This window comes from Coregonus clupeaformis, unplaced genomic scaffold (assembly GCF_020615455.1).
Source record: "Coregonus clupeaformis isolate EN_2021a unplaced genomic scaffold, ASM2061545v1 scaf0230, whole genome shotgun sequence".
In the NCBI taxonomy this organism is placed as follows: Eukaryota; Metazoa; Chordata; class Actinopteri; order Salmoniformes; family Salmonidae; genus Coregonus; species Coregonus clupeaformis.
In genome coordinates this window covers 342,599-370,346 of record NW_025533685.1, presented here as the reverse complement: position 1 = coordinate 370,346, position 27,748 = coordinate 342,599, and the positions used below count along the sequence as shown (strand labels likewise).

Here is a 27,748-nt window from a genome sequence, read left to right as displayed (position 1 = left end):
TCTAGTCTGGGTACCAGTCTGTTTAGCTAACATTCCACTCCTTGGTCTAGTCTGGTACCAGTCTGTTTAGCTAACATTCCACTCCTTGGTCTAGTCTGGGTACCTGTTTAGCTAACATTCCACTCCTTGGTCTAGTCTGGTACCAGTCTGTTTAGCTAACATTCCACTCCTTGGTCTAGTCTGGTACCAGTCTGTTTAGCTAACATTCCACTCCTTGGTCTAGTCTGGTACCAGTCTGTTTAGCTAACATTCCACTCCTTGGTCTAGTCTGGTACCAGTCTGTTTAGCTAACATTCCACTCCTTGGTCTAGTCTGGGTACCTGTTTAGCTAACATTCCACTCCTTGGTCTAGTCTGGGTACCTGTTTAGCTAACATTCCACTCCTTGGTCTAGTCTGGGTACCAGTCTGTTTAGCTAACATTCCACTCCTTGGTCTAGTCTGGTACCAGTCTGTTTAGCTAACATTCCACTCCTTGGTCTAGTCTGGGTACCTGTTTAGCTAACATTCCACTCCTTGGTCTAGTCTGGGTACCAGTCTGTTTAGCTAACATTCCACTCCTTGGTCTAGTCTGGTACCAGTCTGTTTAGCTAACATTCCACTCCTTGGTCTAGTCTGGTACCAGTCTGTTTAGCTAACATTCCACTCCTTGGTCTAGTCTGGTACCAGTCTGTTTAGCTAACATTCCACTCCTTGGTCTAGTCTGGTACCAGTCTGTTTAGCTAACATTCCACTCCTTGGTCTAGTCTGGGTACCAGTCTGTTTAGCTAACATTCCACTCCTTGGTCTAGTCTGGTACCAGTCTGTTTAGCTAACATTCCACTCCTTGGTCTAGTCTGGTACCAGTCTGTTTAGCTAACATTCCACTCCTTGGTCTAGTCTGGTACCAGTCTGTTTAGCTAACATTCCACTCCTTGGTCTAGTCTGGTACCAGTCTGTTTAGCTAACATTCCACTCCTTGGTCTAGTCTGGTACCAGTCTGTTTAGCTAACATTCCACTCCTTGGTCTAGTCTGGGTACCAGTCTGTTTAGCTAACATTCCACTCCTTGGTCTAGTCTGGTACCAGTCTGTTTAGCTAACATTCCACTCCTTGGTCTAGTCTGGTACCAGTCTGTTTAGCTAACATTCCACTCCTTGGTCTAGTCTGGGTACCAGTCTGTTTAGCTAACATTCCACTCCTTGGTCTAGTCTGGTACCAGTCTGTTTAGCTAACATTCCACTCCTTGGTCTAGTCTGGTACCAGTCTGTTTAGCTAACATTCCACTCCTTGGTCTAGTCTGGGTACCTGTTTAGCTAACATTCCACTCCTTGGTCTAGTCTGGGTACCTGTTTAGCTAACATTCCACTCCTTGGTCTAGTCTGGGTACCAGTCTGTTTAGCTAACATTCCACTCCTTGGTCTAGTCTGGTACCAGTCTGTTTAGCTAACATTCCACTCCTTGGTCTAGTCTGGTACCAGTCTGTTTAGCTAACATTCCACTCCTTGGTCTAGTCTGGGTACCTGTTTAGCTAACATTCCACTCCTTGGTCTAGTCTGGGTACCTGTTTAGCTAACATTCCACTCCTTGGTCTAGTCTGGTACCAGTCTGTTTAGCTAACATTCCACTCCTTGGTCTAGTCTGGTACCAGTCTGTTTAGCTAACATTCCACTCCTTGGTCTAGTCTGGGTACCAGTCTGTTTAGCTAACATTCCACTCCTTGGTCTAGTCTGGTACCAGTCTGTTTAGCTAACATTCCACTCCTTGGTCTAGTCTGGTACCAGTCTGTTTAGCTAACATTCCACTCCTTGGTCTAGTCTGGGTACCTGTTTAGCTAACATTCCACTCCTTGGTCTAGTCTGGGTACCTCTGTTTAGCTAACATTCCACTCCTTGGTCTAGTCTGGTACCAGTCTGTTTAGCTAACATTCCACTCCTTGGTCTAGTCTGGTACCAGTCTGTTTAGCTAACATTCCACTCCTTGGTCTAGTCTGGTACCAGTCTGTTTAGCTAACATTCCACTCCTTGGTCTAGTCTGGTACCAGTCTGTTTAGCTAACATTCCACTCCTTGGTCTAGTCTGGTACCAGTCTGTTTAGCTAACATTCCACTCCTTGGTCTAGTCTGGGTACCAGTCTGTTTAGCTAACATTCCACTCCTTGGTCTAGTCTGGTACCAGTCTGTTTAGCTAACATTCCACTCCTTGGTCTAGTCTGGTACCAGTCTGTTTAGCTAACATTCCACTCCTTGGTCTAGTCTGGGTACCAGTCTGTTTAGCTAACATTCCACTCCTTGGTCTAGTCTGGGTACCAGTCTGTTTAGCTAACATTCCACTCCTTGGTCTAGTCTGGGTACCAGTCTGTTTAGCTAACATTCCACTCCTTGGTCTAGTCTGGTACCAGTCTGTTTAGCTAACATTCCACTCCTTGGTCTAGTCTGGTACCAGTCTGTTTAGCTAACATTCCACTCCTTGGTCTAGTCTGGTACCAGTCTGTTTAGCTAACATTCCACTCCTTGGTCTAGTCTGGGTACCAGTCTGTTTAGCTAACATTCCACTCCTTGGTCTAGTCTGGTACCAGTCTGTTTAGCTAACATTCCACTCCTTGGTCTAGTCTGGGTACCAGTCTGTTTAGCTAACATTCCACTCCTTGGTCTAGTCTGGTACCAGTCTGTTTAGCTAACATTCCACTCCTTGGTCTAGTCTGGGTACCAGTCTGTTTAGCTAACATTCCACTCCTTGGTCTAGTCTGGGTACCAGTCTGTTTAGCTAACATTCCACTCCTTGGTCTAGTCTGGGTACCTGTTTAGCTAACATTCCACTCCTTGGTCTAGTCTGGTACCAGTCTGTTTAGCTAACATTCCACTCCTTGGTCTAGTCTGGTACCAGTCTGTTTAGCTAACATTCCACTCCTTGGTCTAGTCTGGGTACCCTGTTTAGCTAACATTCCACTCCTTGGTCTAGTCTGGGTACCTGTTTAGCTAACATTCCCACTCCTTGGTCTAGTCTGGTACCAGTCTGTTTAGCTAACATTCCACTCCTTGGTCTAGTCTGGGTACCAGTCTGTTTAGCTAACATTCCACTCCTTGGTCTAGTCTGGGTACCAGTCTGTTTAGCTAACATTCCACTCCTTGGTCTAGTCTGGTACCAGTCTGTTTAGCTAACATTCCACTCCTTGGTCTAGTCTGGTACCAGTCTGTTTAGCTAACATTCCACTCCTTGGTCTAGTCTGGGTACCAGTCTGTTTAGCTAACATTCCACTCCTTGGTCTAGTCTGGTACCAGTCTGTTTAGCTAACATTCCACTCCTTGGTCTAGTCTGGGTACCAGTCTGTTTAGCTAACATTCCACTCCTTGGTCTAGTCTGGGTACCTGTCTGTTTAGATAACATTCCACTCCTTGGTCTAGTCTGGTACCAGTCTGTTTAGCTAACATTCCACTCCTTGGTCTAGTCTGGTACCAGTCTGTTTAGCTAACATTCCACTCCTTGGTCTAGTCTGGGTACCAGTCTGTTTAGATAACATTCCACTCCTTGGTCTAGTCTGGGTACCTGTTTAGCTAACATTCCACTCCTTGGTCTAGTCTGGGTACCTGTTTAGCTAACATTCCACTCCTTGGTCTAGTCTGGGTACCAGCCTGTTTAGCTAACATTCCACTCCTTGGTCTAGTCTGGGTACCAGTCTGTTTAGCTAACATTCCACTCCTTGGTCTAGTCTGGGTACCAGTCTGTTTAGCTAACATTCCACTCCTTGGTCTAGTCTGGGTACCAGTCTGTTTAGCTAACATTCCACTCCTTGGTCTAGTCTGGGTACCAGTCTGTTTAGCTAACATTCCACTCCTTGGTCTAGTCTGGTACCAGCCTGTTTAGCTAACATTCCACTCCTTGGTCTAGTCTGGGTACCAGTCTGTTTAGCTAACATTCCACTCCTTGGTCTAGTCTGGGTACCAGTCTGTTTAGCTAACATTCCACTCCTTGGTCTAGTCTGGTACCAGTCTGTTTAGCTAACATTCCACTCCTTGGTCTAGTCTGGGTACCAGTCTGTTTAGCTAACATTCCACTCCTTGGTCTAGTCTGGGTACCTGTCTGTTTAGCTAACATTCCACTCCTTGGTCTAGTCTGGTACCAGTCTGTTTAGCTAACATTCCACTCCTTGGTCTAGTCTGGGTACCAGTCTGTTTAGCTAACATTCCACTCCTTGGTCTAGTCTGGGTACCTGTTTAGCTAACATTCCACTCCTTGGTCTAGTCTGGGTACCTGTTTAGCTAACATTCCACTCCTTGGTCTAGTCTGGGTACCAGCCTGTTTAGCTAACATTCCACTCCTTGGTCTAGTCTGGGTACCAGTCTGTTTAGCTAACATTCCACTCCTTGGTCTAGTCTGGGTACCAGTCTGTTTAGCTAACATTCCACTCCTTGGTCTAGTCTGGTACCAGTCTGTTTAGCTAACATTCCACTCCTTGGTCTAGTCTGGTACCAGTCTGTTTAGCTAACATTCCACTCCTTGGTCTAGTCTGGTACCAGTCTGTTTAGCTAACATTCCACTCCTTGGTCTAGTCTGGGTACCTGTTTAGCTAACATTCCACTCCTTGGTCTAGTCTGGGTACCAGTCTGTTTAGCTAACATTCCACTCCTTGGTCTAGTCTGGTACCAGTCTGTTTAGCTAACATTCCACTCCTTGGTCTAGTCTGGGTACCAGTCTGTTTAGCTAACATTCCACTCCTTGGTCTATTCTGGGTACCAGTCTGTTTAGCTAACATTCCACTCCTTGGTCTAGTCTGGTACCAGTCTGTTTAGCTAACATTCCACTCCTTGGTCTAGTCTGGTACCAGTCTGTTTAGCTAACATTCCACTCCTTGGTCTAGTCTGGGTACCAGTCTGTTTAGCTAACATTCCACTCCTTGGTCTAGTCTGGTACCAGTCTGTTTAGCTAACATTCCACTCCTTGGTCTAGTCTGGTACCAGTCTGTTTAGCTAACATTCCACTCCTTGGTCTAGTCTGGTACCAGTCTGTTTAGCTAACATTCCACTCCTTGGTCTAGTCTGGTACCAGTCTGTTTAGCTAACATTCCACTCCTTGGTCTAGTCTGGGTACCAGCCTGTTTAGCTAACATTCCACTCCTTGGTCTAGTCTGGTACCAGTCTGTTTAGCTAACATTCCACTCCTTGGTCTAGTCTGGTACCAGTCTGTTTAGCTAACATTCCACTCCTTGGTCTAGTCTGGTACCAGTCTGTTTAGCTAACATTCCACTCCTTGGTCTAGTCTGGTACCAGTCTGTTTAGCTAACATTCCACTCCTTGGTCTAGTCTGGTACCAGTCTGTTTAGCTAACATTCCACTCCTTGGTCTAGTCTGGGTACCAGTCTGTTTAGCTAACATTCCACTCCTTGGTCTAGTCTGGTACCAGTCTGTTTAGCTAACATTCCACTCCTTGGTCTAGTCTGGTACCAGTCTGTTTAGCTAACATTCCACTCCTTGGTCTAGTCTGGTACCAGTCTGTTTAGCTAACATTCCACTCCTTGGTCTAGTCTGGGTACCTGTTTAGCTAACATTCCACTCCTTGGTCTAGTCTGGGTACCTGTTGAGCTAACATTCCACTCCTTGGTCTAGTCTGGGTACCAGTCTGTTTAGCTAACATTCCACTCCTTGGTCTAGTCTGGGTACCTGTTTAGCTAACATTCCACTCCTTGGTCTAGTCTGGTACCAGTCTGTTTAGCTAACATTCCACTCCTTGGTATAGTCTGGGTACCAGTCTGTTTAGCTAACATTCCACTCCTTGGTCTAGTCTGGGTACCAGTCTGTTTAGCTAACATTCCACTCCTTGGTCTAGTCTGGTACCAGTCTGTTTAGCTAACATTCCACTCCTTGGTCTAGTCTGGTACCAGTCTGTTTAGCTAACATTCCACTCCTTGGTCTAGTCTGGTACCAGTCTGTTTAGCTAACATTCCACTCCTTGGTCTAGTCTGGTACCAGTCTGTTTAGCTAACATTCCACTCCTTGGTCTAGTCTGGGTACCAGCCTGTTTAGCTAACATTCCACTCCTTGGTCTAGTCTGGTACCAGTCTGTTTAGCTAACATTCCACTCCTTGGTCTAGTCTGGGTACCAGCCTGTTTAGCTAACATTCCACTCCTTGGTCTAGTCTGGGTACCAGTCTGTTTAGCTAACATTCCACTCCTTGGTCTAGTCTGGGTACCAGCCTGTTTAGCTAACATTCCACTCCTTGGTCTAGTCTGGTACCAGTCTGTTTAGCTAACATTCCACTCCTTGGTCTAGTCTGGGTACCGTGTTTAGCTAACATTCCACTCCTTGGTCTAGTCTGGGTACCAGTCTGTTTAGCTAACATTCCACTCCTTGGTCTAGTCTGGTACCAGTCTGTTTAGCTAACATTCCACTCCTTGGTCTAGTCTGGGTACCAGTCTGTTTAGCTAACATTCCACTCCTTGGTCTAGTCTGGGTACCAGTCTGTTTAGCTAACATTCCACTCCTTGGTCTAGTCTGGGTACCTGTTTAGCTAACATTCCACTCCTTGGTCTAGTCTGGGTACCTGTTTAGCTAACATTCCACTCCTTGGTCTAGTCTGGTACCAGTCTGTTTAGCTAACATTCCACTCCTTGGTCTAGTCTGGTACCAGCCTGTTTAGCTAACATTCCACTCCTTGGTCTAGTCTGGTACCAGTCTGTTTAGCTAACATTCCACTCCTTGGTCTAGTCTGGGTACCAGTCTGTTTAGCTAACATTCCACTCCTTGGTCTAGTCTGGGTACCAGTCTGTTTAGCTAACATTCCACTCCTTGGTCTAGTCTGGGTACCAGTCTGTTTAGCTAACATTCCACTCCTTGGTCTAGTCTGGGTACCAGTCTGTTTAGCTAACATTCCACTCCTTGGTCTAGTCTGGTACCAGCCTGTTTAGCTAACATTCCACTCCTTGGTCTAGTCTGGTACCAGTCTGTTTAGCTAACATTCCACTCCTTGGTCTAGTCTGGTACCAGTCTGTTTAGCTAACATTCCACTCCTTGGTCTAGTCTGGGTACCAGTCTGTTTAGCTAACATTCCACTCCTTGGTCTAGTCTGGTACCAGTCTGTTTAGCTAACATTCCACTCCTTGGTCTAGTCTGGTACCAGTCTGTTTAGCTAACATTCCACTCCTTGGTCTAGTCTGGTACCAGTCTGTTTAGCTAACATTCCACTCCTTGGTCTAGTCTGGTACCAGTCTGTTTAGCTAACATTCCACTCCTTGGTCTAGTCTGGGTACCAGTCTGTTTAGCTAACATTCCACTCCTTGGTCTAGTCTGGTACCAGTCTGTTTAGCTAACATTCCACTCCTTGGTCTAGTCTGGTACCAGTCTGTTTAGCTAACATTCCACTCCTTGGTCTAGTCTGGGTACCAGTCTGTTTAGCTAACATTCCACTCCTTGGTCTAGTCTGGGTACCTGTTTAGCTAACATTCCACTCCTTGGTCTAGTCTGGTACCAGTCTGTTTAGCTAACATTCCACTCCTTGGTCTAGTCTGGGTACATGTTTAGCTAACATTCCACTCCTTGGTCTAGTCTGGTACCAGCCTGTTTAGCTAACATTCCACTCCTTGGTCTAGTCGGGTACCAGTCTGTTTAGCTAACATTCCACTCCTTGGTCTAGTCTGGTACCAGTCTGTTTAGCTAACATTCCACTCCTTGGTCTAGTCTGGTACCAGTCTGTTTAGCTAACATTCCACTCCTTGGTCTAGTCTGGGTACCTGTTTAGCTAACATTCCACTCCTTGGTCTAGTCTGGGTACCAGTCTGTTTAGCTAACATTCCACTCCTTGGTCTAGTCTGGTACCAGTCTGTTTAGCTAACATTCCACTCCTTGGTCTAGTCTGGTACCAGTCTGTTTAGCTAACATTCCACTCCTTGGTCTAGTCTGGGTACCAGTCTGTTTAGCTAACATTCCACTCCTTGGTCTAGTCTGGTACCAGTCTGTTTAGCTAACATTCCACTCCTTGGTCTAGTCTGGTACCAGTCTGTTTAGCTAACATTCCACTCCTTGGTCTAGTCTGGGTACCAGTCTGTTTAGCTAACATTCCACTCCTTGGTCTAGTCTGGTACCAGTCTGTTTAGCTAACATTCCACTCCTTGGTCTAGTCTGGTACCAGTCTGTTTAGCTAACATTCCACTCCTTGGTCTAGTCTGGGTACCTGTTTAGCTAACATTCCACTCCTTGGTCTAGTCTGGGTACCTGTTTAGCTAACATTCCACTCCTTGGTCTAGTCTGGGTACCAGTCTGTTTAGCTAACATTCCACTCCTTGGTCTAGTCTGGGTACCAGTCTGTTTAGCTAACATTCCACTCCTTGGTCTAGTCTGGGTACCATCTGTTTAGCTAACATTCCACTCCTTGGTCTAGTCTGGTACCAGTCTGTTTAGCTAACATTCCACTCCTTGGTCTAGTCTGGTACCAGTCTGTTTAGCTAACATTCCACTCCTTGGTCTAGTCTGGGTACCAGTCTGTTTAGCTAACATTCCACTCCTTGGTCTAGTCTGGTACCAGTCTGTTTAGCTAACATTCCACTCCTTGGTCTAGTCTGGTACCAGTCTGTTTAGCTAACATTCCACTCCTTGGTCTAGTCTGGGTACCTGTTTAGCTAACATTCCACTCCTTGGTCTAGTCTGGTACCAGTCTGTTTAGCTAACATTCCACTCCTTGGTCTAGTCTGGTACCAGTCTGTTTAGCTAACATTCCACTCCTTGGTCTAGTCTGGTACCAGTCTGTTTAGCTAACATTCCACTCCTTGGTCTAGTCTGGGTACCAGTCTGTTTAGCTAACATTCCACTCCTTGGTCTAGTCTGGTACCAGTCTGTTTAGCTAACATTCCACTCCTTGGTCTAGTCTGGTACCAGTCTGTTTAGCTAACATTCCACTCCTTGGTCTAGTCTGGTACCAGTCTGTTTAGCTAACATTCCACTCCTTGGTCTAGTCTGGGTACCTGTTTAGCTAACATTCCACTCCTTGGTCTAGTCTGGGTACCTGTTTAGCTAACATTCCACTCCTTGGTCTAGTCTGGTACCAGTCTGTTTAGCTAACATTCCACTCCTTGGTCTAGTCTGGGTACCAGTCTGTTTAGCTAACATTCCACTCCTTGGTCTAGTCTGGGTACCAGTCTGTTTAGCTAACATTCCACTCCTTGGTCTAGTCTGGTTACCTGTTTAGCTAACATTCCACTCCTTGGTCTAGTCTGGTACCAGTCTGTTTAGCTAACATTCCACTCCTTGGTCTAGTCTGGTACCAGTCTGTTTAGCTAACATTCCACTCCTTGGTCTAGTCTGGGTACCAGTCTGTTTAGCTAACATTCCACTCCTTGGTCTAGTCTGGTACCAGTCTGTTTAGCTAACATTCCACTCCTTGGTCTAGTCTGGGTACCAGTCTGTTTAGCTAACATTCCACTCCTTGGTCTAGTCTGGGTACCTGTCTGTTTAGATAACATTCCACTCCTTGGTCTAGTCTGGTACCAGTCTGTTTAGCTAACATTCCACTCCTTGGTCTAGTCTGGTACCAGTCTGTTTAGCTAACATTCCACTCCTTGGTCTAGTCTGGGTACCAGTCTGTTTAGATAACATTCCACTCCTTGGTCTAGTCTGGGTACCTGTTTAGCTAACATTCCACTCCTTGGTCTAGTCTGGGTACCTGTTTAGCTAACATTCCACTCCTTGGTCTAGTCTGGGTACCAGCCTGTTTAGCTAACATTCCACTCCTTGGTCTAGTCTGGGTACCAGTCTGTTTAGCTAACATTCCACTCCTTGGTCTAGTCTGGGTACCAGTCTGTTTAGCTAACATTCCACTCCTTGGTCTAGTCTGGTACCAGTCTGTTTAGCTAACATTCCACTCCTTGGTCTAGTCTGGTACCAGTCTGTTTAGCTAACATTCCACTCCTTGGTCTAGTCTGGTACCAGTCTGTTTAGCTAACATTCCACTCCTTGGTCTAGTCTGGGTACCTGTTTAGCTAACATTCCACTCCTTGGTCTAGTCTGGGTACCAGTCTGTTTAGCTAACATTCCACTCCTTGGTCTAGTCTGGTACCAGTCTGTTTAGCTAACATTCCACTCCTTGGTCTAGTCTGGGTACCTGTTTAGCTAACATTCCACTCCTTGTTCTAGTCTGGGTACCAGTCTGTTTAGCTAACATTCCACTCCTTGGTCTAGTCTGGTACCAGTCTGTTTAGCTAACATTCCACTCCTTGGTCTAGTCTGGTACCAGTCTGTTTAGCTAACATTCCACTCCTTGGTCTAGTCTGGTACCAGTCTGTTTAGCTAACATTCCACTCCTTGGTCTAGTCTGGGTACCAGCCTGTTTAGCTAACATTCCACTCCTTGGTCTAGTCTGGTACCAGTCTGTTTAGCTAACATTCCACTCCTTGGTCTAGTCTGGGTACCAGCCTGTTTAGCTAACATTCCACTCCTTGGTCTAGTCTGGTACCAGTCTGTTTAGCTAACATTCCACTCCTTGGTCTAGTCTGGGTACCAGCCTGTTTAGCTAACATTCCACTCCTTGGTCTAGTCTGGTACCAGTCTGTTTAGCTAACATTCCACTCCTTGGTCTAGTCTGGGTACCTGTTTAGCTAACATTCCACTCCTTGGTCTAGTCTGGTACCAGTCTGTTTAGCTAACATTCCACTCCTTGGTCTAGTCTGGTACCAGTCTGTTTAGCTAACATTCCACTCCTTGGTTTAGTCTGGTACCAGTCTGTTTAGCTAACATTCCACTCCTTGGTCTAGTCTGGTACCAGTCTGTTTAGCTAACATTCCACTCCTTGGTCTAGTCTGGGTACCAGTCTGTTTAGCTAACATTCCACTCCTTGGTCTAGTCTGGTACCAGTCTGTTTAGCTAACATTCCACTCCTTGGTCTAGTCTGGGTACCTGTTTAGCTAACATTCCACTCCTTGGTCTAGTCTGGTACCAGTCTGTTTAGCTAACATTCCACTCCTTGGTCTAGTCTGGTACCAGTCTGTTTAGCTAACATTCCACTCCTTGGTCTAGTCTGGTACCAGTCTGTTTAGCTAACATTCCACTCCTTGGTCTAGTCTGGTACCAGTCTGTTTAGCTAACATTCCACTCCTTGGTCTAGTCTGGGTACCTGTTTAGCTAACATTCCACTCCTTGGTCTAGTCTGGGTACCTGTTTAGCTAACATTCCACTCCTTGGTCTAGTCTGGGTACCAGTCTGTTTAGCTAACATTCCACTCCTTGGTCTAGTCTGGTACCAGTCTGTTTAGCTAACATTCCACTCCTTGGTCTAGTCTGGGTACCTGTTTAGCTAACATTCCACTCCTTGGTCTAGTCTGGGTACCAGTCTGTTTAGCTAACATTCCACTCCTTGGTCTAGTCTGGTACCAGTCTGTTTAGCTAACATTCCACTCCTTGGTCTAGTCTGGTACCAGTCTGTTTAGCTAACATTCCACTCCTTGGTCTAGTCTGGTACCAGTCTGTTTAGCTAACATTCCACTCCTTGGTCTAGTCTGGTACCAGTCTGTTTAGCTAACATTCCACTCCTTGGTCTAGTCTGGGTACCAGTCTGTTTAGCTAACATTCCACTCCTTGGTCTAGTCTGGTACCAGTCTGTTTAGCTAACATTCCACTCCCTTGGTCTAGTCTGATACCAGTCTGTTTAGCTAACATTCCACTCCTTGGTCTAGTCTGGTACCAGTCTGTTTAGCTAACATTCCACTCCTTGGTCTAGTCTGGTACCAGTCTGTTTAGCTAACATTCCACTCCTTGGTCTAGTCTGGTACCAGTCTGTTTAGCTAACATTCCACTCCTTGGTCTAGTCTGGTACCAGTCTGTTTAGCTAACATTCCACTCCTTGGTCTAGTCTGGGTACCTGTTTAGCTAACATTCCACTCCTTGGTCTAGTCTGGGTACCTGTTTAGCTAACATTCCACTCCTTGGTCTAGTCTGGGTACCAGTCTGTTTAGCTAACATTCCACTCCTTGGTCTAGTCTGGTACCAGTCTGTTTAGCTAACATTCCACTCCTTGGTCTAGTCTGGTACCAGTCTGTTTAGCTAACATTCCACTCCTTGGTCTAGTCTGGGTACCTGTTTAGCTAACATTCCACTCCTTGGTCTAGTCTGGGTACCATCTGTTTAGCTAACATTCCACTCCTTGGTCTAGTCTGGTACCAGTCTGTTTAGCTAACATTCCACTCCTTGGTCTAGTCTGGTACCAGTCTGTTTAGCTAACATTCCACTCCTTGGTCTAGTCTGGTACCAGTCTGTTTAGCTAACATTCCACTCCTTGGTCTAGTCTGGTACCAGTCTGTTTAGCTAACATTCCACTCCTTGGTCTAGTCTGGTACCAGTCTGTTTAGCTAACATTCCACTCCTTGGTCTAGTCTGGGTACCAGTCTGTTTAGCTAACATTCCACTCCTTGGTCTAGTCTGGTACCAGTCTGTTTAGCTAACATTCCACTCCTTGGTCTAGTCTGGTACCAGTCTGTTTAGCTAACATTCCACTCCTTGGTCTAGTCTGGGTACCAGTCTGTTTAGCTAACATTCCACTCCTTGGTCTAGTCTGGTACCAGTCTGTTTAGCTAACATTCCACTCCTTGGTCTAGTCTGGGTACCTGTTTAGCTAACATTCCACTCCTTGGTCTAGTCTGGTACCAGTCTGTTTAGCTAACATTCCACTCCTTGGTCTAGTCTGGGTACCAGTCTGTTTAGCTAACATTCCACTCCTTGGTCTAGTCTGGTACCAGTCTGTTTAGCTAACATTCCACTCCTTGGTCTAGTCTGGGTACCTGTTTAGCTAACATTCCACTCCTTGGTCTAGTCTGGTACCAGTCTGTTTAGCTAACATTCCACTCCTTGGTCTAGTCTGGTACCAGCCTGTTTAGCTAACATTCCACTCCTTGGTCTAGTCTGGGTACCAGTCTGTTTAGCTAACATTCCACTCCTTGGTCTAGTCTGGGTACCAGTCTGTTTAGCTAACATTCCACTCCTTGGTCTAGTCTGGGTACCAGTCTGTTTAGCTAACATTCCACTCCCTTGGTCTAGTCTGGTACCAGTATGTTTAGCTAACATTCCACTCCTTGGTCTAGTCTGGTACCAGTCTGTTTAGCTAACATTCCACTCCTTGGTCTAGTCTGGTACCAGTCTGTTTAGCTAACATTCCACTCCTTGGTCTAGTCTGGGTACCAGTCTGTTTAGCTAACATTCCACTCCTTGGTCTAGTCTGGTACCAGTCTGTTTAGCTAACATTCCACTCCTTGGTCTAGTCTGGTACCAGTCTGTTTAGCTAACATTCCACTCCTTGGTCTAGTCTGGTACCAGTCTGTTTAGCTAACATTCCACTCCTTGGTCTAGTCTGGGTACCAGTCTGTTTAGCTAACATTCCACTCCTTGGTCTAGTCTGGGTACCAGTCTGTTTAGCTAACATTCCACTCCTTGGTCTAGTCTGGGTACCTGTTTAGCTAACATTCCACTCCTTGGTCTAGTCTGGGTACCAGTCTGTTTAGCTAACATTCCACTCCTTGGTCTAGTCTGGGTACCAGTCTGTTTAGCTAACATTCCACTCCTTGGTCTAGTCTGGTACCAGCCTGTTTAGCTAACATTCCACTCCTTGGTCTAGTCTGGTACCAGTCTGTTTAGCTAACATTCCACTCCTTGGTCTAGTCTGGTACCAGTCTGTTTAGCTAACATTCCACTCCTTGGTCTAGTCTGGTACCAGTCTGTTTAGCTAACATTCCACTCCTTGGTCTAGTCTGGGTACCAGTCTGTTTAGCTAACATTCCACTCCTTGGTCTAGTCTGGGTACCTGTCTGTTTAGATAACATTCCACTCCTTGGTCTAGTCTGGTACCAGTCTGTTTAGCTAACATTCCACTCCTTGGTCTAGTCTGGGTACCAGTCTGTTTAGATAACATTCCACTCCTTGGTCTAGTCTGGGTACCTGTTTAGCTAACATTCCACTCCTTGGTCTAGTCTGGGTACCTGTTTAGCTAACATTCCACTCCTTGGTCTAGTCTGGGTACCAGCCTGTTTAGCTAACATTCCACTCCTTGGTCTAGTCTGGGTACCAGTCTGTTTAGCTAACATTCCACTCCTTGGTCTAGTCTGGTACCAGTCTGTTTAGCTAACATTCCACTCCTTGGTCTAGTCTGGGTACCAGTCTGTTTAGCTAACATTCTACTCCTTGGTCTAGTCTGGTACCAGTCTGTTTAGCTAACATTCCACTCCTTGGTCTAGTCTGGTACCAGTCTGTTTAGCTAACATTCCACTCCTTGGTCTAGTCTGGGTACCTGTTTAGCTAACATTCCACTCCTTGGTCTAGTCTGGGTACCAGTCTGTTTAGCTAACATTCCACTCCTTGGTCTAGTCTGGTACCAGTCTGTTTAGCTAACATTCCACTCCTTGGTCTAGTCTGGGTACCTGTTTAGCTAACATTCCACTCCTTGGTCTAGTCTGGGTACCAGTCTGTTTAGCTAACATTCCACTCCTTGGTCTAGTCTGGTACCAGTCTGTTTAGCTAACATTCCACTCCTTGGTCTAGTCTGGTACCAGTCTGTTTAGCTAACATTCCACTCCTTGGTCTAGTCTGGGTACCAGTCTGTTTAGCTAACATTCCACTCCTTGGTCTAGTCTGGTACCAGTCTGTTTAGCTAACATTCCATTCCTTGGTCTAGTCTGGTACCAGTCTGTTTAGCTAACATTCCACTCCTTGGTCTAGTCTGGTACCAGTCTGTTTAGCTAACATTCCACTCCTTGGTCTAGTCTGGTACCAGTCTGTTTAGCTAACATTCCACTCCTTGGTCTAGTCTGGGTACCAGCCTGTTTAGCTAACATTCCACTCCTTGGTCTAGTCTGGTACCAGTCTGTTTAGCTAACATTCCACTCCTTGGTCTAGTCTGGTACCAGTCTGTTTAGCTAACATTCCACTCCTTGGTCTAGTCTGGTACCAGTCTGTTTAGCTAACATTCCACTCCTTGGTCTAGTCTGGGTACCTGTTTAGCTAACATTCCACTCCTTGGTCTAGTCTGGGTACCAGTCTGTTTAGCTAACATTCCACTCCTTGGTCTAGTCTGGTACCAGTCTGTTTAGCTAACATTCCACTCCTTGGTCTAGTCTGGGTACCTGTTTAGCTAACATTCCACTCCTTGGTCTAGTCTGGGTACCAGTCTGTTTAGCTAACATTCCACTCCTTGGTCTAGTCTGGTACCAGTCTGTTTAGCTAACATTCCACTCCTTGGTCTAGTCTGGTACCAGTCTGTTTAGCTAACATTCCACTCCTTGGTCTAGTCTGGTACCAGTCTGTTTAGCTAACATTCCACTCCTTGGTCTAGTCTGGTACCAGTCTGTTTAGCTAACATTCCACTCCTTGGTCTAGTCTGGTACCAGTCTGTTTAGCTAACATTCCACTCCTTGGTCTAGTCTGGGTACCAGTCTGTTTAGCTAACATTCCACTCCTTGGTCTAGTCTGGTACCAGTCTGTTTAGCTAACATTCCACTCCTTGGTCTAGTCTGGTACCAGTCTGTTTAGCTAACATTCCACTCCTTGGTCTAGTCTGGTACCAGTCTGTTTAGCTAACATTCCACTCCTTGGTCTAGTCTGGTACCAGTCTGTTTAGCTAACATTCCACTCCTTGGTCTAGTCTGGGTACCAGCCTGTTTAGCTAACATTCCACTCCTTGGTCTAGTCTGGTACCAGTCTGTTTAGCTAACATTCCACTCCTTGGTCTAGTCTGGTACCAGTCTGTTTAGCTAACATTCCACTCCTTGGTCTAGTCTGGTACCAGTCTGTTTAGCTAACATTCCACTCCTTGGTCTAGTCTGGTACCAGTCTGTTTAGCTAACATTCCACTCCTTGGTCTAGTCTGGTACCAGTCTGTTTAGCTAACATTCCACTCCTTGGTCTAGTCTGGTACCAGTCTGTTTAGCTAACATTCCACTCCTTGGTCTAGTCTGGGTACCTGTTTAGCTAACATTCCACTCCTTGGTCTAGTCTGGGTACCTGTTTAGCTAACATTCCACTCCTTGGTCTAGTCTGGGTACCAGCCTGTTTAGCTAACATTCCACTCCTTGGTCTAGTCTGGGTACCAGTCTGTTTAGCTAACATTCCACTCCTTGGTCTAGTCTGGGTACCAGTCTGTTTAGCTAACATTCCACTCCTTGGTCTAGTCTGGGTACCAGTCTGTTTAGCTAACATTCCACTCCTTGGTCTAGTCTGGTACCAGTCTGTTTAGCTAACATTCCACTCCTTGGTCTAGTCTGGTACCAGTCTGTTTATATACACTACATGACTAAAAGTATGTGGACACCTGCTCATCTCATTCCAAAATCATGGGTGTTATTATGTAGTTGGTTCCCCCCTTTGCTGCTATAACAGCCTCCACTCTTCTGGGAAGGCTTTCCACTAGATGTTGGAACATTGCTACTGGGACTTGATTCCATTCAGCCACAAGAGCATTAGTGAGGTTGGGCACTGATGTTGGGCGATTAGGCCTGGCTCGCAGTCGGCGTTCCAATTCATCCAAAAGGTGTTCGATGGTGTTGAGATCATGTCACGGATTCTGCCGAGGCTGCTCCTCCTCCTTGCTCGGGCAGGCTTCGGCGTTCGTCGTCCCCGGAGTACTAGCTGCCACCGTTGAATGTTTCGATGTTCGTTTGGTTGGGTCTGTCTGTTACACCTGTGTCCGTTTGTGTCTGATTATGTGCCCTATAAGTTTTCTGTGTTGTTTTCGTTAGTTTGTGTGTTATTGTCCGCCTGTCCGTTGGTGTCACCTGTGCAGTACTCTGGACTTTGTTTATTGTGACGCACTGTGTTGCGTTGTCGCTCGCCTCCTTGTTTTGAGGTCTTTTATTTTGTATTGTTAGTACAGTTAGTAAAGTCTTGTTTGACTCAGCCTATGCGTCCTGCGTCTGACTCCTCAACTGCATCCACATCAACACTGACAGAATAACACACCACCATGGAGTCAGCAGGAGCAGCGGCGGCACCCAAGTCGCTGGAGGAACGGATCAGCGATCCACCTGAGGGGAAGGCGGCGGGGGAGCGTCTGTTCCACCTCCGACAGGGGAAGAGGAGTGCACAGGAGTTCGTCCTGGAGTTCCGGACTCTAGCGGCGGATGCGGGGTGGAATGAGAGGGCCCTCATCGACCACTATCGATGCAGCCTACGAGAGGACGTTCGTCGTGAGCTGGCCTGCAGGGACACCAACCTATCTTTCGACCAGTTGGTGGACATGTCCATCCGTCTCGACACCCTGCTGGCTACCCGCGGACGTCCCGAATGGGGGTCGTCCATTCCATCCTCCAGCACCTCCGAGCCGATTCCCATGGAGCTCGGGGGTGCTGGCGCTAGGGAGAGGAGGAGAGAGAACCCGAGGGGGGCCGTCCCCTGAACCAACTGTGGCCGTGGAGGGCACACTGCGGCTAGGTGCTGGGGAGGGTCTTCTGGGAGAGGGGACAACAGGTCACACACTGGGGATTCATTTCAGGTGAGTAGGCGCCCCACTTACCCAGAGCTCTCTGTTGGTCACCTGTGTATACCTGTGAGATTTCCACAGGTGGCACCTCATTCCCAGCATAAGGCGCTAGTAGATTCAGGCGCAGCTGGGAATTTTGTTGATCGTGAATTTTGTTCTAGGTTAGGAATTCCCCTTCGGCCGGTGGAAGCCCCCTTCCCTGTTCATGCCCTAGACAGCCGGCCGCTGGGGTCGGGGTTGATTAGAGAAGTCACAGCACCACTTAAGATGACTACGCAGGGGGGTCATGAGGAGATCATTCAGTTTTATCTGTTCGACTCTCCTGCGTATCCTGTGGTGCTGGGGCTTCCCTGGTTAAGCGCCCATGATCCTACCATTGCGTGGCAACAGAGGGCTCTTATGGAGTGGTCTGCCCAGTGTGTAGGGAGATGTCTAGGTGTTTCCGTAGGGGTGACCTCGGTGGAGAGTCCGAACCAAGTGCCCGCAATGCGCATTCCCCCTGAATATGAGGATTTAGCACTTGTGTTTAGCAAGACTAGGGCAACACGGTTGCCACCTCACAGGGGATTGTGCGATAGATCTCCAAACAGGAGCGGCACTTCCGCGGAGCCGTGTGTATCCCGTCTCAAGAGGAGACAGCGGCTATGGAGACTTACATAGCCGAGTCCTTGGAACAGGGATACATACGGTCCTCCACTTCCCCTGTTTCCTCGAGTTTCTTCTTTGTGAAGAAGAAGGACGGGGGTTTGCGCCCGTGTATTGATTACCGTAGTCTCAATCAGATCACGGTTAAGTACAGTTATCCTCTTCCTCTGATTGCGACTATGACTGAGTCATTACGCGGAGCGCGGTTCTTCACAAAGTTGGATCTCAGGAGCGCGTACAATCTGGTGCGAATTAGGGAGGGAGATGAATGGAAAACAGCATTTAGCACCACCTCGGGTCATTACGAGTATCTCGTCATGCCATATGGGTTAATGAATGCTCCTTCAGTCTTCCAATCCTTTGTGGACGAGATTTTCCGGGACATGCATGGGCAGGGTGTGGTAGTGTACATCGACGACATCCTAGTGTACTCTTCTACACGAGCCGAGCATGTAGCCCTGGTGCGCCGAATGTTGAGGAGGCTGTTGGAGCATGACTTGTATGTCAAGGCAGAGAAATGCTTGTTTTTCCAGGAGTCCATCTCCTTTTTGGGTTATCGATTGTCCGCGTCTGGTGTGAAGATAGAGGTTGACCGTGTGTCAGCCGTGCGTAATTGGCAAACTCCAACCACTGTAAAAGAGGTGCAGCAGTTTTGGGGTTTTGCTAATTACTACCGGAGGTTTATCCGGGGCTTTGGACAGGTGGCAGCTCCCATTACATCCCTGCTGAAGGGGGGCCCGGTGCGTTTGCAGTGGTCAGCTGAAGCGGACAGGGCATTTGTTAAACTGAAGAACCTGTTCACTTCGGCTCCGGGTGCTGGCGCATCCTGACCCCGCTTTACCATTCCAAGTTGAGGTAGACGCGTCAGAGGCCGGTATTGGGGCAGTTCTGTCGCAACGGTCCGGCACGCCACCTAAACTCCGCCCCTGTGCGTTCTATTCTAAGAAGCTCAGCCCGGCGGAGCGAAATTATGACGTAGGGGACAGGGAGCTGTTAGCCGTGGTTCAGGCCCTAAAGGTGTGGAGGCATTGGCTTGAGGGGGCTCAACACCCTTTCCTCATTCTGACTGACCACCGTAACCTGGAGTACATGCGGGCAGCTAGGAGATTAAACCCTCGTCAGGCTAGGTGGAACATGTTCCTGACCCGGTTTGTTTTTAAGATCACGTACATCCCAGGGTCCCAGAACGGTAAGGCAGACGCCCTGACCCGGCGGTATGACACAGAGGAGAGGTTCATTGAGCCTACTTCCATACTGCCGGAGTCTTGTCTGGTGGCTCCGGTGGTGTGGGAGGTCGATGCGGAGATCGAGCGGGCGTTACGTACCGACCCTACTCCCCCAGAGTGTCCTGTGGGGCGGACGTACGTTCCGCTCGAGGTTCGTGATCGCCTTATTTATTGGGCTCTTACATCACCCTCCTCTGGACATCCAGGTATTGGCCGGACAGTGCACTGCCTTAGCGTGAAATACTGGTGGCCAACATTAGCTAGGGATGTGAGGGTTTATGTCTCCTCCTGCTCGGTGTGCGCCCAGTGTAAGGCGCCTAGACACCTGCCCAGGGGGAAGTTACATCCCCTGCCCGTTCCACAACGACCATGGTCCCACCTCTCGGTGGATTTTGTGACCGACCTTCCCCCCTCCCAGGGGAATACCACCATTTTGGTCGTTGTGGATCGGTTTTCCAAGGCCTGTCGTCTCCTCCCAATGCCGGGTCTCCCTACTGCCCTACAGACCGCTGAGGCCCTATTTACCCACGTCTTCCGGCACTATGGGGTTCCCGAGGATATAGTGTCTGACCGAGGTCCCCAGTTCACCTCCAGAGTCTGGGGGGCGTTCATGGAACACTTGGGGGTCTCGGTGAGCCTTACCTCGGGTTACCACCCAGAGAGCAATGGGCAGGTAGAACGAGTCAACCAGGATGTGGGTAGGTTTCTGAGGTCCTATTGCCAGGGCCGGCCGGAGGAGTGGTCAAGGTATATCCCCTGGGCAGAGATGGCACAGAACTCTCTCCGCCACTCCTCCACCAATCTAACCCCTTTCCAGTGTGTGTTAGGGTATCAGCCGGTTCTGGCACCATGGCACCAGAGCCAGATCGAGGCTCCTGCGGTGGATGAGTGGATTCGGCGCTCGGAGGAGACGTGGAACGCTGCACATGTCCATCTGCAGCGGGCCATCCGTCGACAGAAGGCGAGTGCCGATCGCCACCGCAGTGAGGGACCGGTGTACGCACCGGGAGATCGAGTCTGGCTCTCGACTCGAAACCTGCCCCTCCGCCTGCCCTGCCGGAAGCTGGGTCGGCGGTTTGTGGGGCCTTTTAAAGTCCTGAGGAGATTGAACGAGGTGTGTTACAGGTTACAACTGCCTATTGAGTATAAGAATATTAACCCCTCGTTCCATGTGTCTCTTCGAGGGAGCTCCGGCGTACACGGTCCGGACCATCTTGGACTCGAGACGTCGGATGGGGGGTCTCCAGTATCTCGTGGAGTGGGAGGGGTACGGCCCGGAGGAACGGTGCTGGGTGCCTAGGAGGGATATCCTAGATCCATCCCTCCTGACTGAGTTCCACCGTGGTCATCCCACGCGCCCGGCTCCCGCGTCCTCCTGGTCGTCCCCGAGGCCGGGGTCGGCGCACGGCTGGAGCCGCGCGTCAAGGGGGGGTACTGTCACGGATTCTGCCGAGACTGCTCCTCCTCCTTGCTCGGGCAGGCTTCGGCGTTCGTCGTCCCCGGAGTACTAGCTGCCACCGTTGAATGTTTCGATGTTCGTTTGGTTGGGTCTGTCTGTTACACCTGTGTCCGTTTGTGTCTGATTATGTGCCCAATAAGTTTCCTGTGTTGTTTTCGTTAGTTTGTGTGTTATTGTCCGCCTGTCCGTTGGTGTCACCTGTGCAGTACTCTGGACTTTGTTTATTGTGACGCACTGTGTTGCGTTGTCGCTCGCCTCCTTGTTTTGTTGTTAGTAAAGTCTTGTTTGACTCAGCCTATGCGTCCTGCGTCTGACTCCTCAACCGCATCCACATCAACACTGACAGATCAGGGCTCTGTGCCATTCAAGTTCTTCCACACTGATCCGACAAACCATTTCTGTATGAACCTCGCTTTGTGCACGAGGCATAATCATGCTGAAAACAGGAAAGGGCCTTCCCCAAACTGTTGCCACAAACTTGGAAGCACAGAATCATCTAGAATGTAATTGTATGCTGTAGCGTTAAGATTTCCCTTCACTGGAACTAAGGAGCCTGAACCATGAAAAACAGCACCAGACCATTATTCCTCCTCCACCAAACTTTACAGCTGGCACTATACATTGGGGCAGGTAGCTATCTCCTGGCATCTGCCAAACCCAGATTCATTCGTCGGACTGCCCGATGGTGAAGCGTGATTCATCACTTCAGAGAAAGCATTTTCCACTGCTCCAGAGTCCAATGGCGGCGAGCTTTACACCACTCCAGCCGACATTTGGCATTGCGCATGGTGATCTTAGGCTTGTGGAAACCCATTTCATGAAGCTCCCGATGAACAGTTCTTGTGCTGACGTTGCTTCCATAGGCAGTTTGGAACTCGGTAGTGAGTGTTGCAACCGAGGACAGACGATTTTTACGCACTACGTGCTTCAGCACTCGGCGGTCCCGTTCTGTGAGCTTGTGTGGCCTACCACTTCGCGGCTGAGCCTTTGTTGCTCCTAGACGTTTCCACTTCACAATAAACAGCACATACAGTTGACCGGGGCAGCTCTAGCAGGGCAGAAATTTGACGAACTGACTTGTTGGAAAGGTGACATCCTATGACGGTGCCACGTTGAAAGTCACTGAGCTCTTCAGTAAGGCCATTCTACTGCCAACCAATGTTTGTCTGTGGAGATCGCATGGCTGTGTGCTCGATTTTATACGCCTGTCAGCAACGGGTGTGGCTGAAATAGTCGAATCCACTAATTTGAAGGGGTGTCCACATACACTATAGATACAAAGTATCATTCCACTCCTGGTTCACTGTAATGTCTGCACCTGTTGTATTCGGCGCATGTGGCCAATAAAATTCGATTTGATTTGATTTGGTCACTCCTGTCATTAGCTAAATAGACTGGCTTTTCGGCAAGCTCAACGTTCAATATGCAGCTGGATTTATGGTGGAGTTGCTGATTGGTAGTTGAAACATTTATAATTTCCATGACAACATTATGAAACATGGGGTGCAATTATAGAATTAGAGTGGTCTTCTCTAATTTGTTTTATATGATTCACTGGTTGAAGGCATTTATTGAGAAGCAGGATGTGCTTGCCCTTATGCCTTGACAGTGTTCAGCAAATCATTAATTTACCAAATAATTCCTCTTCATATGATGATGTAGTCTACAATATCGCCGATATTGATAGTCATTGCCCCATTGACCACCCTAATTGACGTTGGGCAAGAGTCTTTTGCTAAACACTTATGTAAGATATTTAGCCCATAAAAACAAAACAAAAATCCTAAAAAAATAATTGTATTGTTAAATTTAATTCAATATGGCTCAAGTAATTATGACTGACAGGGTTTTAGACCTATCATAAATGCATCACTAAGCGCATGTCTCTTTTTTAACAAGGTAGGCCTAGTCTCTACCCAATTTCTCCTGTAGGAGTTTATGCACTCCCCCGGGATTCCCTGACATCACAGAGGCTCCGTTGTAGACTTGACTCAGGATTTTGTCAGTTCTCAGTCCAGCCTTAGTCAGTTCTTTCCACAGGTAAGCCTTACAGTTTGTAATTGACAGCGCCCCCTTTCAACCCATCACAGAACAAACAAACTGCTCCTCCCCACCATCATTTTACGACTCTGAATGCACGACTGGGTGTCAGGAGACAGTCAGCAGACCTCTTTTACGACTCACATGTATGAATAGTCCTGAGGAGGGCCAGCAGACAAAGACCGTCTAGTGAGCTGCATGGGTTACTGGGGAAATGAACAGTCAGGCTTTTTGAGCGCCAAGAGACGTGTATTGAAAGAGAAAGGAACTGTTCTTCCCTCACTATCCTTAAAGAGGGAAGAGGGCGCCAAGAGACGTGTATTGAAAGATAATTTTCTGTATTGGTCTCATGACATGTTGAAAACAGAATATACATTGTGATACTTTTCCTCTTTGTCCATGTTATTAAAAGGTATAATGTGGATTTTGCTGTAACATAAAATGTATGGACTTTATCATGGTCCCGTTTGCACTCCCCAGATTATGTACTTTATCCTAGAGATAGTTTTCTTATTCAAAACACCTTTTAAACATGCTGTGAACACTTATGATTAAGTCTCAGGTTTATATAATTTGAGCATTGCTATGCTGAATTCTTACAATCAACTGGGCCAATGACACAGACCGGCCATTTGAGCCCGCCTTCTGTGAGTCTCCTCCTTACTAAGACTCATTAGATCAGATCTTCGTGAGGTGTAGGTCACGCCTTGAAGGTTCAATGATCTCTCTCCTTGGAAACAAAACAATGAGCTATGAGAAACCTACGCAACTTTGACTTGCACTATCCTACTCAAACAGAAGAATCACCTGAGAGGACTGAACGAACTGAGAGAGATGGCCTATGTTTGAGCTCCGACGAGGGCCTTCTTCGGCCGAAAGCTCCAACACCAGGACCCCAGGACCGACCCTTTTCCCTGTGTCATAACGAACACTCAAATTCTCCCAAATACCTTGTTGGTGGTGGCAGAAACTGATTATTGTAAGACTGTTAGTCTTAATTACACTTAACAAAAACATAAACGCAACATGTAAAGTGCTGGTCCCATGTTTAATGAGCTGAAATAAAAGATCCCAGAAATGTTCCATACGCACAAAAAGCTTATTTCTCTCAAATTTTGTTCACAAATGTGTTTACATCCCTGTTAGTGAGCATTTCTCCTATGTCAAGATAATCCATCCACCTGACAGGTGTGGCATATCAAGAAGCTGATTAAACAGTATGATCATTACACAGGTGCACCTTGTGCTGGGGACAATACAAGGCCACTCTAAAATGTGCAGTTTTGTCACACAACACAATACCACAGATGTCTTAAGTTTTGAGGGAGCGTACAGTTGGCATGATGACTGCAGGAATGTCCACCAGAGCTGTTTCCAGATAATTTCTCTACTATAAGCCGCCTCCAACGTCACTCTTCTATGTGACGTAGGGGCAGATCAAAATACATATAATACTTACCGCACCGCATCGGTTGAAGTTGGTCGGCCTCGTGCCTACTCACACAGATGAGGTGCGGTTTTTCCCTGGCAAAGCGCTTCTAAAACGGATCCCACATTTTTTGGGGGTGAGAATTCCCTCTGAAAACTACAATTTTCCGCTAAAAAATATATACTTTTTTGGTCGGGAGAGTGCGGTTATCTTCTGACATTAAAGTACCCCCCACCACTCTTCTGAATTTTGATGTGCCCCTACGTCACATAGAAGAGTGACGTTGGAGGCGGCACAATCTGTCCTGTGTTAATGCTTACAAAATAAAGCATACAGTATGAAGTTACTCTTATCCAGAGCGACTTACATGAGCAATTAGGGCTAAGTGCCTTGCTCAAGGGCACATTGACATATTTTTCACCTAGTCAGCTCGGGGATTTGAACCAGCAACCTTTCGGTTACTGGTCCAATGCTCACTGGTTCAACGCTCTTAACCTATAGGCTACCGCAGAATGTCTTCTGACAACAAAAACAAACAACTGAGTATTAGCTCAAGTGGTTTGGACTATGTGGCAGGGGTTCCCAAACTTTGTGGTGAGACTCGGCCAATTATTTTTGATAGCTAGACTTTTGTTAAAAAGTTATGAATTAAAATGTTATTCAGATGCATATCTAGTTATATTAACTTGATGTAGCTCACCATAGACTGGGACATCTGTCTCTCTGGTGGTTTCACTGGTGTCTCCTTCTCCATAGACAGCTGATACTCTGACTCGGTAGCAGGTACTGAGGTCCAGAGTTACATCACAGTAACACTCAGGTGTCACCATGGTAGACCAGCCCTCCAGTCCTGCCTCTTTATAGTCTACTTTGTAGTGGAGTACAGGGGCACTATCTTCACACTCAGCCTGGAACCAAGTCACTTTGACGGTTCCATTGGTTTCGTTCAGCAGCCGGCTCACATCCAGATGTTCAGGTGGGGATCTCAGGGTCTTGACCTCAATGACCTTGCTGAAGTCACTCATACCAGAGTGCTCTATGACAGAGTACCTGATCTGGTACCGTGTGCATGGTTTCAAACCTGGTACTACGCAGGTTTCTGCAGGAGCCGGGGTGACTACCTCATTCCATGGTCGTTCTCTAGCCTTAATAACACCAGTGGTCACGACTCTGTACTCTACTCTGTACCTCTCAGGTCTCCTGATGGTTGACTGGGGAAACTTCAGGATGACACAGCTCTGTTTTATCTCTGCTACCTGGACTGGATCAGGTTTTAATCCCAGCTGGAAGTTGGTGGCGATGAGACTGCCTTGTTGATACAGACGAATGGAGGATCCAGGAACACTGATATCTGGTATAACTGCTGCAATGAACTTGATACACTCTCCATCTCTTCTGTCTTCATAGGATTTGGTGAACAAGCGGAGGTCAGACTGTATTTTCTGAGTTAAATCTGGAGGTTTGAATGGTCGCTGTGTCTCCTGCTGTCCAGTGAGATCAGTTTGGTTCTCTTGTGTGTGCTGCTCCATGGTGGAGAGGAATGGATATTCATCCTGCAGGGAGGTGAGAGTGAAGCACAGCAGCCTGTCCTTTGAGGATATGAGGACGCTGTCCAGCTCTTCCTGAGATTTCATTATGGGGATGTTTCTTGTTTTACAGACATTCAGAGCCTTCACCTCCGCTGCCTTGTTGTTTAGCCACAGGTTAATGGACTGAGGACAGAACGGTGACTGGTCATGGTTCTGGAGAATGTCTCTCAGTCTGCTTTCATCCACCCCGTCACTCTCTCTCATGGTCTTTAATGCCATGGCCAGCCCGCTCTGGAACCCTGACTGGTACTTCTGCAGCAGCTCTGACAATCTAGACAGTTTAGACTTCAGATCAGGAAACCATTTCATCACACAACCATTGGTGAAGTCTGTCATCAACTCCTGACATATCATGGTGGCCTGCCTCAGATGGTCCAGCACACGCTCTGCCTTTGTGAAATATCGGATTTCAACTGAATGTCCCAGATTCTTCAGAGGATAGAGCCAGGCGTACAGAGCCACCACTTTCTCTCCATGCTGTCCAAGGTGCTTCGGGAGAGTTTCATAGACTTTCAAAGCTTTGTTATAAGTCATGGAGCCATTGACATGGTCTACATCACTGTGGAGAGTACACTGATACAACAAACTGTTTCGTTTCTCAGTGTCACTCAAGCTGGAATATATATGATCTGCACTGAAGGACGGCATCATCTTCTTCACAACACTGTGCATATCTGCCTCTCCTGCACCACTTTGTTGTCCGCTGATGTGTTTGTAATCAAAGATAAAGAATGCTTGAGCTCCGTAGAGAACAGCCATCACCACATGGGTTGCCTTGTGTTGTGTTCTGTCTGTCTCCTCCTGAAGCACCCTGGGACTGAGCATGTCCAGTCTGGTAGTGGTTCTGTAGTGTAGAGTGACCCGGTCCTGCAGTGTGGACTGAACAGGATGGTTCAGGTATCCAGCAGCACCACCGACCTCCACCAGTCCAGACAGGACACTGGCTCTCAGAGGAGTGGTCACATCCAGAGCCCTGAACCTATCCTGTAGGGAGTCTCCTTCAACACACTTCACCTCTGTGTGAGGCCGAGGTAGAGACTGACGCATGAAGGCTATTGTTCTGTCATCCCAAAGACTGACATCTAAGGAGATAAAAGGCTTATTACATTCACTGCAAAACGTCACAATACATATTATTCACAATATGAACTATTCACAAGACAAACTATAAAGTCCAGCACTCGACAAAATAGATAGCTTTGCTAGCCCAGTGCTGATGCAGGCCATGCTTTTAAACATTGGATAAAACAGAGTATGCTATACTCTACACACATATGGTACCTGAGCAAAACAATAAATACACCCACAATACTTTGAAGTCTTTAAAACTGGAAAAACATACGGTACCTGAACAATACGAGTCATTACGGCAGTCATACAACATCCCAAGATCTATGGGACGACCGAGGGCAGCCACCACAACACTGTCTGCTGTCCAGTCTGACGATCACAGGAAACACACGGTAACATGTTGTGGTACAGGGCATTAAAGGTAGTCATTCAGCAGTAATATCACTCACCTTTGGTAAGAACATCCTCATGTTGTGGTACAAGTCATTAAAGGTAGTCATTCAGCAGTAATATCACTCACCTTTGGTAAGAACATCCTCGTGTTGTGGTACAGGTCATTAAAAGGTAGTCATTCAGCAGTAATATCACTCACCTTTGGTAAGAACATCCTCGTGTTGTGGTACAGGTCATTAAAGGTAGTCATTCAGCAGTAATATCACTCACCTTTGGTAAGAACATCCTCGTGTTGTGGTACAGGTCATTAAAGGTAGTCATTCAGCAGTAATATCACTCACCTTTGGTAAGAACATCCTCATGTTGTGGTACAGGTCGTTAAAGTAGTCATCCAGCAGCAGTAATGTAACTTACCTTCAGTCAGGCCTCTGCAGAAATGCTTGGCAGGATTGTTCAGCTCAGTGTTCTTGACGTTCTGAGGAACA

General features: G+C 47.3%; 1 protein-coding gene across 1 annotated transcript in view; it reads right to left on the bottom strand.

The window, feature by feature from the left end:
• The window catches only part of LOC121560649, a 350,876-nt gene that overhangs the window by 100,010 nt on the left and 223,118 nt on the right, over positions 1-27,748 (bottom strand). The gene's annotated exons all lie outside the window — the stretch shown is intronic.